We start from the raw sequence: 13,495 nt of genomic DNA on the forward strand, positions 1-13,495 counted from the left end.
CTGAAACACTGGGCCAGCTGTTCCCAATCCCTATGAGTCTGTGGGACACTCAGTGGTGGGTCTGAAACACTGGGCCAGCTGTTCCCAATCCCTATGAGTCTGTGGGACACTCAGTGGTGGGTCTGAAACACTGGGCCAGCTGCTGCTGCTACATCCTCCTGGTTTGTCCCAGTGGAAGGTCATTAAACGCTGCTGCAGAGTTTGTTGCAGTGTCCAGGAAGTCCACCTCTCTCCACTCCCCCCATCCCTGGTTTTCCCCAGCCCCGTGTGAGCCAGAGGCCTCTCCAGGGATGTGCTTCCTGTGCTCTGTATCCACCGACATGGAGCGGATCGAGAAAGCAGCTCCTCCCCACCTTCTCAAGGACAACTCAGGCTGGGTAATAGATGTTGGCCCAGCCAGTGCCACTGCCATGCTGCCATGGCCAGAGCAAGTTCAAGGTTCAGAGTGACCTCCTCCTGATCGGGATTTCTGTGGTTGTCTGTTCATTCTGCAGGAGGAGTTCACACTCTCTCCAATCACCAACTCCCTCGGTCAAAGCATCAAACCAAAACTCCTTACCCACTCACCAAAATATCTCAGTTACACCGTATCAATTGTCTAATTTTCAAGACGTAACCAACTTTCTCACATTCCTTTTGCCTTTTGACATTGACTCGTGGGAAGTAACCACCACTGGCTGGGCCAGCGTTCCTTTCCTGTCCCGAGTTGCCCTTGAGAAGGTGATGGAGAGCTGCCTCCTTGAACCACTGCAGTCGATTTGCTATAGCACAAGGGGAAGGAACTCAAAGATTTTCACCCAATGACTGCCCAGCCAATCCCCTTCATTTCCCAGACTGAGAATCTCAACATGCAATGGGCAGGAATAAAACATAACCCTGGGTGTGGAAAGACATTATTCATACATTCCCCATACGGCAAAGCCCATTGACTGAATGTGTATGATGATATTTGAGAGGTTTGTTGGAGAAGATTACTAACCTGTTGTCTTTGCAATCGTTGTCGGAGCCTCTGTTGTGGGAATTGTAGTAGTGGGTGTTGTGGCAACTGTTGGAAAGGAACAAACAGAAACAATCTCAATGAATGTGGGACCCTGTTCCTGCGTTGGTGTCTCGGGAGTGGGAGGGTCAGGCTGATCGGAGCTATGGCCTCAATTCTCAATTTTAAATTACTATCAAAATTACTATGTTTAATTCTTTTGAATTTAATGTAAGTCTGACCTGGTTCCTTCTTTGATGTTTCTGAACCACTGTCTATACACTTCTGGTACCAATTCATAAGCACTCAAAATCGCCTGTTTGACATCTGCATAATCTCTTGACCCCTCATCTGACAGCGCTGTAAGAACCTCACTTGCTCTGCCTACCTACTTAGTTTGAACTAGCATTATCCACAAGTTCTCTGGCCACTTCATCTGCCCAGCCAATTTTTGAATTAAAATTAAAATGCCTTCAACAGTTTTCTCATCAAAATGTGGCAATGTTTCCACAATATTTATATATAGTCCTACCTTCTCCCTTCATCTCCAGTCTGTTAACTTGACTTTCTGACGAATTCACAACTTCTGAAGTTCAAACTCACTCTGGCTTTATCTTTCTTCTCTCTCCCTCTCTCTCTGTTTCACTAAGTCTTCTCTCCCTTTCGTTCTCCTGTTATTCAAGCTGTATCATTTGCAATTGGATTTTTGCCTTTTCTAATGATTTGAACAGCCTAACCAGCTTTTAAATGTTCACCTATTTCATTAACAATCTCATGTTTTTTTTTCAGAGACCAGACAATTTCAGCTCCAGCTTCTCTGTGAATTGCAGCAGCTTTTCCATGTTCACCTTTGATAACACTCCCAAAGACACTTTTTCCACTGAAATTTCTCTCACTTTTAACCTAGCCAATTGTACAATTATTATGAAGTTGAAGGTGTATACTGAATGGAAAGCTTACAATTGCCTGTGGGATAAGTCTAGGTGACAGTCTCAGGGTGTACTGGAAAATGGAAAATATGTAACACGAGGCTGTGAAATAGATATCTCAGTTGGTTGCTGTTTTGACAACATTTCAAATTTAACCAAGCAGTTTAAATTATCCTCCAGATTACTAAAACCCAACTGAGTTTGAATGTATTGTTTTACCAATATTGAACCAATGAGACGATCCAATGTTGGGAATATAAAAATGTGCAGTGTATTATTTCCTCCTCCAACCCTGTTTCGATTTAAACCCTGCCCTCCCCTTCACTGTTTGATCACACAGCATTGCCCTCTCAGAAGGGCACTGCTTGTCACTGGCCCCTTGGCTGTTTCCTGTCTTACTGGTGGTGGAAATTGAATAAACATTTGTACACCTTGTGTCTTTCACTGTGTCTCACACCTACACACACACACAACATGGGGGCTGGGGAAAACATAACCACTACTGCAGCACATACTCACAGCCACCACACCCCATCGTCTGCCCCCCAACACTACCCTTGAACACCACCCGCCTGCCTACCCTCTCAACCCTGTCCAACACGGCCCCCCCACCTAACCCTGTCCAAAACCGCTATCCACCACAACCCTGTCCAAAACCGCCCCCCACCACAACCCAGTCCAACACCGCACCCCCACCCAACCCTGTCCAAAACCGCCATCCACCACAACCCTGTCCAAAACCACCCCCCACCCAACCCTGTCCAACACCACACCCCCACTCTAACCCTGTCCAAAACCGCCCCCCACCCCAACCCTGTCCAAAACCACCCCCCACCCAACCCTGTCCAACACCACACCCCCACTCTAACCCTGTCCAAAACCGCCCCCCACCCCAACCCTGTCCAAAACCACCCCCCACCCAACCCTGTCCAACACCACACCCCCACCCCAACCCTGTCCAACACTGCACCCCCACCCCAACCCTATCCAACAACGCACCCCCACCCATCCCTGTCCAACACTGCACCCCCCACCCCAACCCTGTCCAACACTGCCCCCCCACCCCATCCCTGTCCAACACTGCCCCCCCCACCCCATCCCTGTCCAACACTGCACCCCCCACCCCATCCCTGTCCAACACTGCACCCCCCACCCCAACCCTGTCCAACACTGCCCCCCCCACCCCATCCCTGTCCAACACTGCACCCCCCACCCCATCCCTGTCCAACACTGCCCCCCCACCCCAACCCTGTCCAACACTGCACCCCCACCCCAACCCTGTCCAACACCGCACCCCCCCCCACCCCATCCCTGTCCAACACTGCCCCCCCCACCCCATCCCTGTCCAACACTGCCCCCCCCACCCCATCCCTGTCCAACACTGCCCCCCCCCCCACCCCATCCCTGTCCAACACTGCCCCCCCCCACCCCATCCCTGTCCAACACTGCCCCCCCCACCCCATCCCTGTCCAACACTGCCCCCCCACCCCATCCCTGTCCAACACTGCCCCCCCCACCCCAACCCTGTCCAACACTGCCCCCCACCCCATCCCTGTCCAACACTGCCCCCCCCCCACCCCATCCCTGTCCAACACTGCCCCCCCCACCCCATCCCTGTCCAACACTGCACCCCCCACCCCAACCCTGTCCAACACTGCCCCCCCACCCCATCCCTGTCCAACACTGCCCCCCACCCCATCCCTGTCCAACACTGCACCCCCCACCCCATCCCTGTCCAACACCGCACCCCCCACCCCAACCCTGTCCAACACTGCACCCCCCACCCCAACCCTGTCCAACACTGCCCCCCCCACCCCAACCCTGTCCAACACTGCCCCCCACCCCATCCCTGTCCAACACTGCACCCCCCACCCCATCCCTGTCCAACACCGCACCCCCCACCCCAACCCTGTCCAACACTGCCCCCCCCACCCCAACCCTGTCCAACACTGCACCCCCCACCCCAACCCTGTCCAACACCGCCCCCCCACCCCATCCCTGTCCAACACCGCACCCCCACCCCATCCCTGTCCAACACTGCACCCCCCACCCCAACCCTGTCCAACACTGCCCCCCCCACCCCATCCCTGTCCAACACTGCACCCCCACCCCAACCCTATCCAACAACGCACCCCCACCCATCCCTGTCCAACACTGCACCCCCCACCCCATCCCTGTCCAACACTGCACCCCCACCCCATCCCTGTCCAACACTGCACCCCCACCCCATCCCTGTCCAACACTGCACCCCCCACCCATCCCTGTCCAACACTGCACCCCCCACCCCATCCCTGTCCAACACTGCCCCCCCACCCCATCCCTGTCCAACACTGCACCCCCCACCCCATCCCTGTCCAACACTGCCCCCCCCCACCCCAACCCTGTCCAACACTGCCCCCCCACCCCATCCCTGTCCAACACTGCACCCCTCACCCCAACCCTGTCCAACAACGCACCCCCACCCCAACCCTATCCAACAACGCACCCCCACCCATCCCTGTCCAACACTGCACCCCCCACCCCATCCCTGTCCAACACTGCACCCCCCACCCCATCCCTGTCCAACACTGCACCCCCCACCCCAACCCTGTCCAACACTGCCCCCCCACCCCATCCCTGTCCAACACTGCCCCCCCACCCCATCCCTGTCCAACACTGCCCCCCCCACCCCAACCCTGTCCAACACTGCCCCCCCACCCCATCCCTGTCCAACACTGCCCCCCCCACCCCATCCCTGTCCAACACTGCACCCCCCACCCCATCCCTGTCCAACACTGCACCCCCCACCCCAACCCTGTCCAACACTGCCCCCCCACCCCATCCCTGTCCAACACCGCACCCCCACCCATCCCTGTCCAACACTGCACCCCCCACCCCAACCCTGTCCAACACTGCACCCCCCACCCCAACCCTGTCCAACACTGCCCCCCCCCACCCCAACCCTGTCCAACACCGCACCCCCACCCCAACCCTGTCCAACACCGCACCCCCACCCCAACCCTATCCAACACCGTACCCCCACCCCAACCCTGTCCAACACGACCCCACCCCAGGCCTGTCCAACACCGCACCCCCACCCCAACCCTATCCAACACCGTACCCCCACCCAAACCCTGTCCAACACGACCCCACCCCAACCCTGTCCAACACCGCCCCCCCCCACCCCAACCCTGTCCAACACTGCACCCCCACCCTAACCCTGTCCAACACTGCACCCCCACCCCAACCCTGTCCAACACCGCCCCCCCACCCTAACCCTGTCCAACACTGCACCCCCACCCTAACCCTGTCCAACACCGCCCCCCCACCCCAACCCTGTCCAACACCGCCCCCCCACCCTAACCCTGTCCAACACTGCACCCCCACCCTAACCCTGTCCAACACTGCACCCCCACCCTAACCCTGTCCAACACCGCCCCCCCACCCTAACCCTGTCCAACACTGCACCCCCACCCTAACCCTGTCCAACACCGCCCCCCCACCCTAACCCTGTCCAACACTGCACCCCCACCCTAACCCTGTCCAACACCGCCCCCCCACCCTAACCCTGTCCAACACTGCACCCCCACCCTAACCCTGTCCAACACTGCACCCCCACCCAAACCCTGTCCAACACCGCCCCCCCACCCCATCCCTGTCCAACACCGTACCCCCACCCCAACCCTGTCCAACAATGTTCCACCCCCACCCCAGCCCTGTCCAACACCGCCCCCCCCACCCTAAACCTGTCCAACACCGCACCCCCACCCCAAACCCTATCCAACACCGCACACCTCCCTAACCATGTCCAATACGGCCACCCCACTCCAACCCTGTCAAACACTGTCCCTTCCCCAAACATGTCCAATACTATCCCCCACCCCAGCCCTGACCAACACCGCCCCTCCACCTTAACACTGATCAACACCGCACCCACACCCCAACCCTGTCCAACACCGCACCCCCACCCCAACCCTGTCCAACACCGCACCCCCACCCAAACCCTGTCAACACTGCCCCCCCCCCACCCCAATCCTGTCCAACACCTGCCCCCCAACCCCAACACTATCGAACACTGTCCAACATCGCCCCCACCCCAACCCTGTCCCACATCGCCCCCCCCCCACCCCAACCATGTCCAACATCGCCCCCCACCCTAACCATGTCCAACATCGTCCCCTCCCCAACCCTGTCCCACATCGCCCCCCACCCAAACCCTGTCCCACATTGACCCCCCACCCCAATCCTGTCCAACACTCCCCCCCACCCCAACCATGTCCAACATCGGCTCCTCCCCAACAATGTCCAACACCGTCCACCAACCCCAACCCTGTCCACAACTGCACCCCACCGCACCCTCACCCCAACCCTGTCCAACACTGCCCCCAGCCACCACCTGTGCAACACCGCACCCTCACCCCAACCCTGCCCAACACCGCGCCCCCACCCCAACCCAGTCCAACACCGCCCCCCAATACTGTCAAACACCGTCCCCCAGCCCAGCACTGTCCAAAACCTCATCCCCACCCCAACCCTGTCCAACACTGCACCCCACCCCAACCATGTCCAATACTATCCCCCACCCCAGCCCTGACCAACACCGCCCCTCCACCTTAACACTGATCAACACCGCACCCACACCCCAACCCTGTCCAACACCGCACCCCACCCCAAACCAGTCCAACACGGACCCCCCACCCCAACCCTGTCCAACACCGCACCCCCACCCTAACCCTGTCCAACACCGCACCCCACCCTAACCCTGTCCAACACCGCACCCCACCCCAAACCAGTCCAACACGGACCCCCCACCCCAACCCTGTCCAACACCGCACCCCCACCCCAACCCTGTCCAACACCGCACCCCCACCCCAACCCTGTCCAACACGACCCCACCCCAACCCTGTCCAACACTGCACCCCCACCCCAACCCTTTCCAACATGACCCCACCCCAACCCTGTCCAACACTGCCCCCCCCACCCCAACCATGTCCAAGAACACCCCCCCATCCCAACCCTGTCCAACACCGCACCTCCACCCCAACCCAATCCAAAACACCCCCCACCCCATCCCTGTCCAACACCAAACCCCATCCCAACCCTGTCTGACACCGCACCCCCACCCCAACCCTGTCCAACACTGCGCCCCCACCCCAATCCTGTCCAACACCGGTCCCCACCCCAACCCATTCCAACACACCCCCACCCCAACCCTGTCAAACACCGCACCCCATCCCAACCCTCTCCAACAACGCACACCCACCACAACCCTGTCCACCACCACCCCGCCACCCTAACGCTGTCCACCACCGCACCCCCACCCCAACCCTGTCCAACACCGCACCCCCACCCCAACCATGTCCAACACAGCCCCCCCCCAACCCAACCCTGTCCAACACAGCCCCCCATCACAACCCTGTCCAACACCGCCCCCCCACCCCAACCCTGTCCAACACCGCCCCCCCATCACAACCCTGTCCAACACTGCCCCCCCACCCCAACCCTGTCCAACACCGCACCCCCACCCCATCCCTGTCCAACACCGCACCCCCACCCTAACCCTGTCCAACACCGCACCCCCACCCTAACCCTGTCCAACACCGCACCCCCCACCCCAACCCTGTCCAACACCGCACCCCCACCCCAACCCTTCCCAACACCGTACCCCCCACCCCAACCCTGTCCAACACCGCACCCCCACCCTAACCCTGTCCAACACCGCACCCCCACCCTAACCCTGTCCAACACCGCACCCCCCACCCCAACCCTGTCCAACACCGCACCCCCACCCCAACCCTTCCCAACACCGTACCCCCACCCCAACCCTGTCCAACACGACCCCACCCCAACCCTGTCCAACAATGTTCCACCCCCACCCCAGCCCTGTCCAACACCGCCCCCCCCACCCTAAACCTGTCCAACACCGCTCCCCCACCCTAACCCTATCCAACACCGCCCCCCCCACCCTAAACCTGTCCAACACCGCACCCCCACCGCAAACCCTATCCAACACCGCACACCTCCCTAACCCTGTCCAACACTGCACCCCACCCCAACCATGTCCAATACTATCCCCCTCCCCAGCCCTGACCAACACCGCCCCTCCACCTTAACACTGATCAACACCGCACCCCCACCCAAACCCTGTCAACACTGCCCCCCCCCCACCCCAATACTGTCCAACACCGGCCCCCAACCCCAATCCTGTCCAACACCTGCCCCCCAACCCCAACACTATCGAACACTGTCCAACATCGCCCCCACCCCAACCCTGTCCCACATCACACCCCCCACCCCAACCATGTCCAACATCGCCCCCCACCCCAACCATGTCCAACATCGTCCCCTCCCCAACCCTGTCCCACATCGCCCCCCACCCAAACCCTGTCCCACATTGACCCCCCACCCCAATCCTGTCCAACACTCCCCCCCACCCCAACCATGTCCAACATCGGCTCCTCCCCAACAATGTCCAACACCGTCCACCAACCCCAACCCTGTCCACAACTGCACCCCACCGCACCCTCACCCCAACCCTGTCCAACACTGCCCCCAGCCACCACCTGTGCAACACCGCACCCTCACCCCAACCCTGCCCAACACCGCGCCCCCACCCCAACCCAGTCCAACACCGCCCCCCAATACTGTCAAACACCGTCCCCCAGCCCAGCACTGTCCAAAACCTCATCCCCACCCCAACCCTGTCCAACACTGCACCCCACCCCAACCATGTCCAATACTATCCCCCACCCCAACCCTGTCCAACACCGCACCCCCACCCTAACCCTGTCCAACACCGCACCCCCACCCCAACCCTGTCCAACACCGCACCCCCACCCTAACCCTGTCCAACACTGCCCCCCGCCACCACCCTGTTCAACACCGTCCCCCACGACAACCCTGTGCAACACCGCACCCTCACCCCAACCCTGCCCAAAACCGCGCCCCCACCCCAACCCAGTCCAACACCGCCCCCCAATACTGTCAAACACCGTCCCCCAGCCCAGCACTGTCCAAAACCTCATCCCCACCCCAACCCTGTCCAACACTGCCCCCCCCACCCCAACCCTGTCCAACACCGCACCCCCACCCCAACCCTGTCCAACACCGCCCCCCCACCCCAACCCTGTCCAACATCGCCCCCCCACCCCAACCCTGTCCAACACTGCCCCCCCCACCCCAACCCTGTCCAACACTGCCCCCCCACCCCAACCCTGTCCAACACCGCACCCCCACCCCATCCCTGTCCAACACCGCACCCCCACCCCAACCCTGTCCAAAAACGCACAACCACCACAACCCTGTCCAACACTGCACCCCCACCCCAATCCTGTCCAACACCGCCCGCCACCCCATCCCTGTCCAACACCGCACCCCCACCCCAACCCTGTCCAACACCGCACCCCCACCCCAACCCTGTCCAACACCGCACCTCCACCCCAACCCAATCCAAAACACCCCCCACCCCATCCCTGTCCAACAGCGCACCCCACCCCAACCCTGTCCAAAAACGCACAACCACCACAACCCTGTCCAACACTGCACCCCCACCCCAATCCTGTCCAACACCGCCCGCCACCCCAACCCTGTCCAACACCGCACCCCATCCCAACCCTCTCCAACAACGCACACCCACCACAACCCTGTCCACCACCACCCCGCCACCCTAACGCTGTCCACCACCGCACTCCCAACCCAACCGTGTCCAACAACACACCCCCACCCCAATCCTGTCCAACAATACACCCCCACCCCAACCCTGTCCAGCACCGGTCCCCACCCCAACCCTGTCCAACACCGACCCGCCCCCCCCCACCCCAACCCTGTCCAACAACACCCCCCACCCCAATCCTGTCCAACACCGCACCCCCACCTCAACCCAATCGAAAACACCCCCCACCCCATCCATGTCCAACACCAAACCCCATCTCAACCCTGTCCAACACCGCACCCCCACCCCAACCCTGTCCAACACCGCGCCCCCATCCCAACCCTGTCCAACACTGGTCCCCACCCCAACCCTGTCCAACATCGCCCCCCACCCCAACCCTGTCCAACACCGCTCGCCCACCCCAACCCTGTCCAACATCGCACCCCCAACCCAACCCTGTCCAACACCGCCCCCCCCACCCTAACACTGTCCATCACGCCCACCCTGTCCAATCCTGTCCAAAACCGCGCCCCCATCCCAAAGATGCGCAACACCGCCCTCCTCCCAAACACTATCCAACATCGCACCCCCACCCCAATCCTGTCCAACAACACCCCCACCCTAACACAGCCCAAAACCGCCCCCCACCACAACCATGTCAAACACGGCCCCACCGATCCTAACCCTGTCTAACACGCCCACCAACCCCAACCCTGTCCAACACGGCACCCCCACCCCAACCCTGTCCAACAACACAACCCCATCCCAACCCTGTCAAACACCGGTCCCCACCCCAACCCTGTCCAACACCGCCCCCCACCCCAACCCTGTCCAACACCGCCCCCCATCCCAACCATCTCCAACAAAGCCGCCCCACCCCAACCCTGTCCACCACCGCACCCCCCACCACAACCCTGTCCAACACCGGAACCCCCAACCCCATCCCTGTCCAACAACACACCCCCACCCCAACCCTGTCCAACACCGGTCCCCACCCCAACCCTGTCCAACACCGGTCCCCACCCCAACCCTGTCCAACACCACCCACCACCCCAACCCTGTCCAACACCGCACCCCACCCCAACCCTGTCCAACAACGCACACCGACCACAACCCTCTCCAACACAGCCCCGCCACCCCAACCCTGTCCACCACCGCACACCCCACCCCAACCCTGTCGAACACCGGCACCCCCACCCAAACCCTGTCCAACACCGCACCTCCACCCCAACCCTGTCCAACACCGCACCCCCACCCAAACCCTGTCCAACACCGCACCTCCACCCCAACCCTGTCCAACACCGCACCTCCACCCCAACTCTATCCAACACCGCCCCCCTCAACCCTGTCCAACACCACACCTCCACCCCAACCCTGTCCAACACCGCACCCCCTACCCCAACCCTGTCCAACACCGCCCCCCGATCCCAACCCTGTCCAACACCGCACTCCCAACCCAACCCTGTCCAACACCGCAACCCCCACCCCAACCCTGTCCAACACCGCACCCCCACCCCACCCTGTCCAACACCGCACCCCCAACCCAACCCTGTCCAACACAGGCCCCCCCACCCCAAACCTGTCCAACACCGCCCCGCCACCCCAACCCTGTCCACCACCGCAACCCCCACCCCAACCCTGTCCAACACCGCACCCCCACCCTAACCCTGTCCAACACCGCACTCCCAACCCAACCCTGTCCAACACCGCAACCCCCACCCCAACCCTGTCCAACACCGCAACCCCAATCCCAACCCTGTCCAACACCGCACTCCCAACCCAACCCTGTCCAACACCGCAACCCCCACCCCAACCCTGTCCAACACCGCACCCCCAACCCAACCCTGTCCAACACAGGCCCCCCCACCCCAAACCTGTCCAACACCGCCCCGCCACCCCAACCCTGTCCACCACCGCAACCCCAATCCCAACCCTGTCCAACACCGCACTCCCAACCCAACCCTGTCCAACACCGCACTCCCAACCCAACCCTGTCCAACACCGCAACCCCCATCCCAACCCTGTCCAACACCGCACCCCCACCCAAAACCTGTCCAACACCGCACCCCCACCCAAAACCTGTCCAACACCGCACCCCCACCCCAACCCTGTCCAACACCGCCCCCCCCACCCCAACCCTGTCCAACACAGGACCCCCAACCCGAACCCTGTCCAACACCGCACCCCACCCCAAAGCTGACCAACACCGCACCCCCACCCAATGCTGTCCATCACCGTACCCCCACCCTAACACTGTCCAACACCGCACCCCCTACCCCAACCCTGTCCAAAAAGACAGACCCATCCCAACCCTGTCCAACACCGCCTCCCCACCCCAACCCTGTCCAACACCGCACCCCCACCATAACCTTGTCCTACACCGCACCCCCCATCCCAACCCTGTCCAACACCGCCCCCCCATCCCAACCCTGTCCAACACTGCACCCCCCACCCCAACCCTGTCCAACACCGCACCCCCACCATAACCTTGTCCTACACCGCACCCCCCATCCCAACCCTGTCCAACACCGCCCCCCCACCCCAACCCTGTCCAACACCGCACCCCCACCATAACCTTGTCCTACACCGCACCCCCCATCCCAACCCTGTCCAACACCGCCCCCCCACCCCAACCCTGTCCAACACCGCACCCCCACCATAACCTTGTCCTACACCGCACCCCCCACCCCAACCCTGTCCAACACCGCCCCCCCATCCCAACCCTGTCCAACACCGCCCCCCGATCCCAACCCTGTCCAACACCGCCCCCATCCCAACCCTGTCCAACACCGCGGGCATCTCCACACAGTCCTGTCTAATATCGCACCCCCACCACAACCCTGGCCAACACCGCCCCGCCACCCCAACCCTGTCCACCACCGCACCCCATACCCAACCCTGTCCAACACCGCACCCCCACCCAAACCCTGTCCAAGACCGCACCTCCACCTCCATCCTATCCAACACCGCCCCCCTCAACCCTGTCCAACACCGTACCCCCACCCCAAAGCTGACCAACACCGTACCCCCACCCTAACACTGTCCAACACCATTCTCCCCACCCCAACCCTGTCCAACAACACACCCCCATCCCAACCCTGTCCAACACCGCCCCCCACCCCCACCCTGTCCAACAAAGCAACTCCCAACCCAACCGCGTCCAACAACACACCCCCACCATAACCCTGTCCAACACCGCCCCGCCACCCCAACCCTGTCCACCACCGCACCCCAAACCCAACCCTGTCCAACACAGGCCCCCCCCACCCCAACACTGTTCAACACCGCACCCCCACCCAAAACCTGTCCAACACCACACCTCCACCCCAACCCTGTCCACCACCGCACCCCCAACCCAACCCTGTCCAACACAGGCCCCCCCCACCCCAACCCTGTTCAACACTGCACCCCCACCCCAGCCATGTCCAACACCGCCCCCCCACCCCAACCCTGTCCAACACAGGACCCCCAACCCGAACCCTGTCCAACACCGCACCCCACAGCTGACCAACACCGCACCCCCACCCCAATGCTGTCCATCACCGTACCCCCACCCTAACCCTGTCCAACACCACTCCCCACCCTAACCCTGTCCAACACCGCACCCCCTACCCCAACCCTGTCCAACAAGACACACCCATCCCAACCCTGTCCAACACCGCACCCCCACCCCAACCCTGTCCAAACACGCACACCCACCACAACCTTGTCCTACACCGCTCCCCCATCCCAACCCTGTCCACCACCGCACCCCCACCCCAACGCTATCCAACACCGCCTCCCTCAACCATGTCCAACACCGCACCCCCAACCCAACACTGTCCACCACCGCACCCCCACCCCATCCCTGTCCAACACCGCCCCCCTCAACCATGTCCAACACCGCACCCCCAACCCAACCCTGTCCAACACCGCACCCCTCACCCCAACCCTGTCCAACACCACATCTCCACCCAATCC

The sequence above is a fragment of the Chiloscyllium plagiosum genome, unplaced genomic scaffold (assembly GCF_037043375.1).
Source record: "Chiloscyllium plagiosum isolate Xiang-an unplaced genomic scaffold, Cpla_swu_hap1 HiC_scaffold_1, whole genome shotgun sequence".
NCBI classification, from domain to species: domain Eukaryota; kingdom Metazoa; phylum Chordata; class Chondrichthyes; order Orectolobiformes; family Hemiscylliidae; genus Chiloscyllium; species Chiloscyllium plagiosum.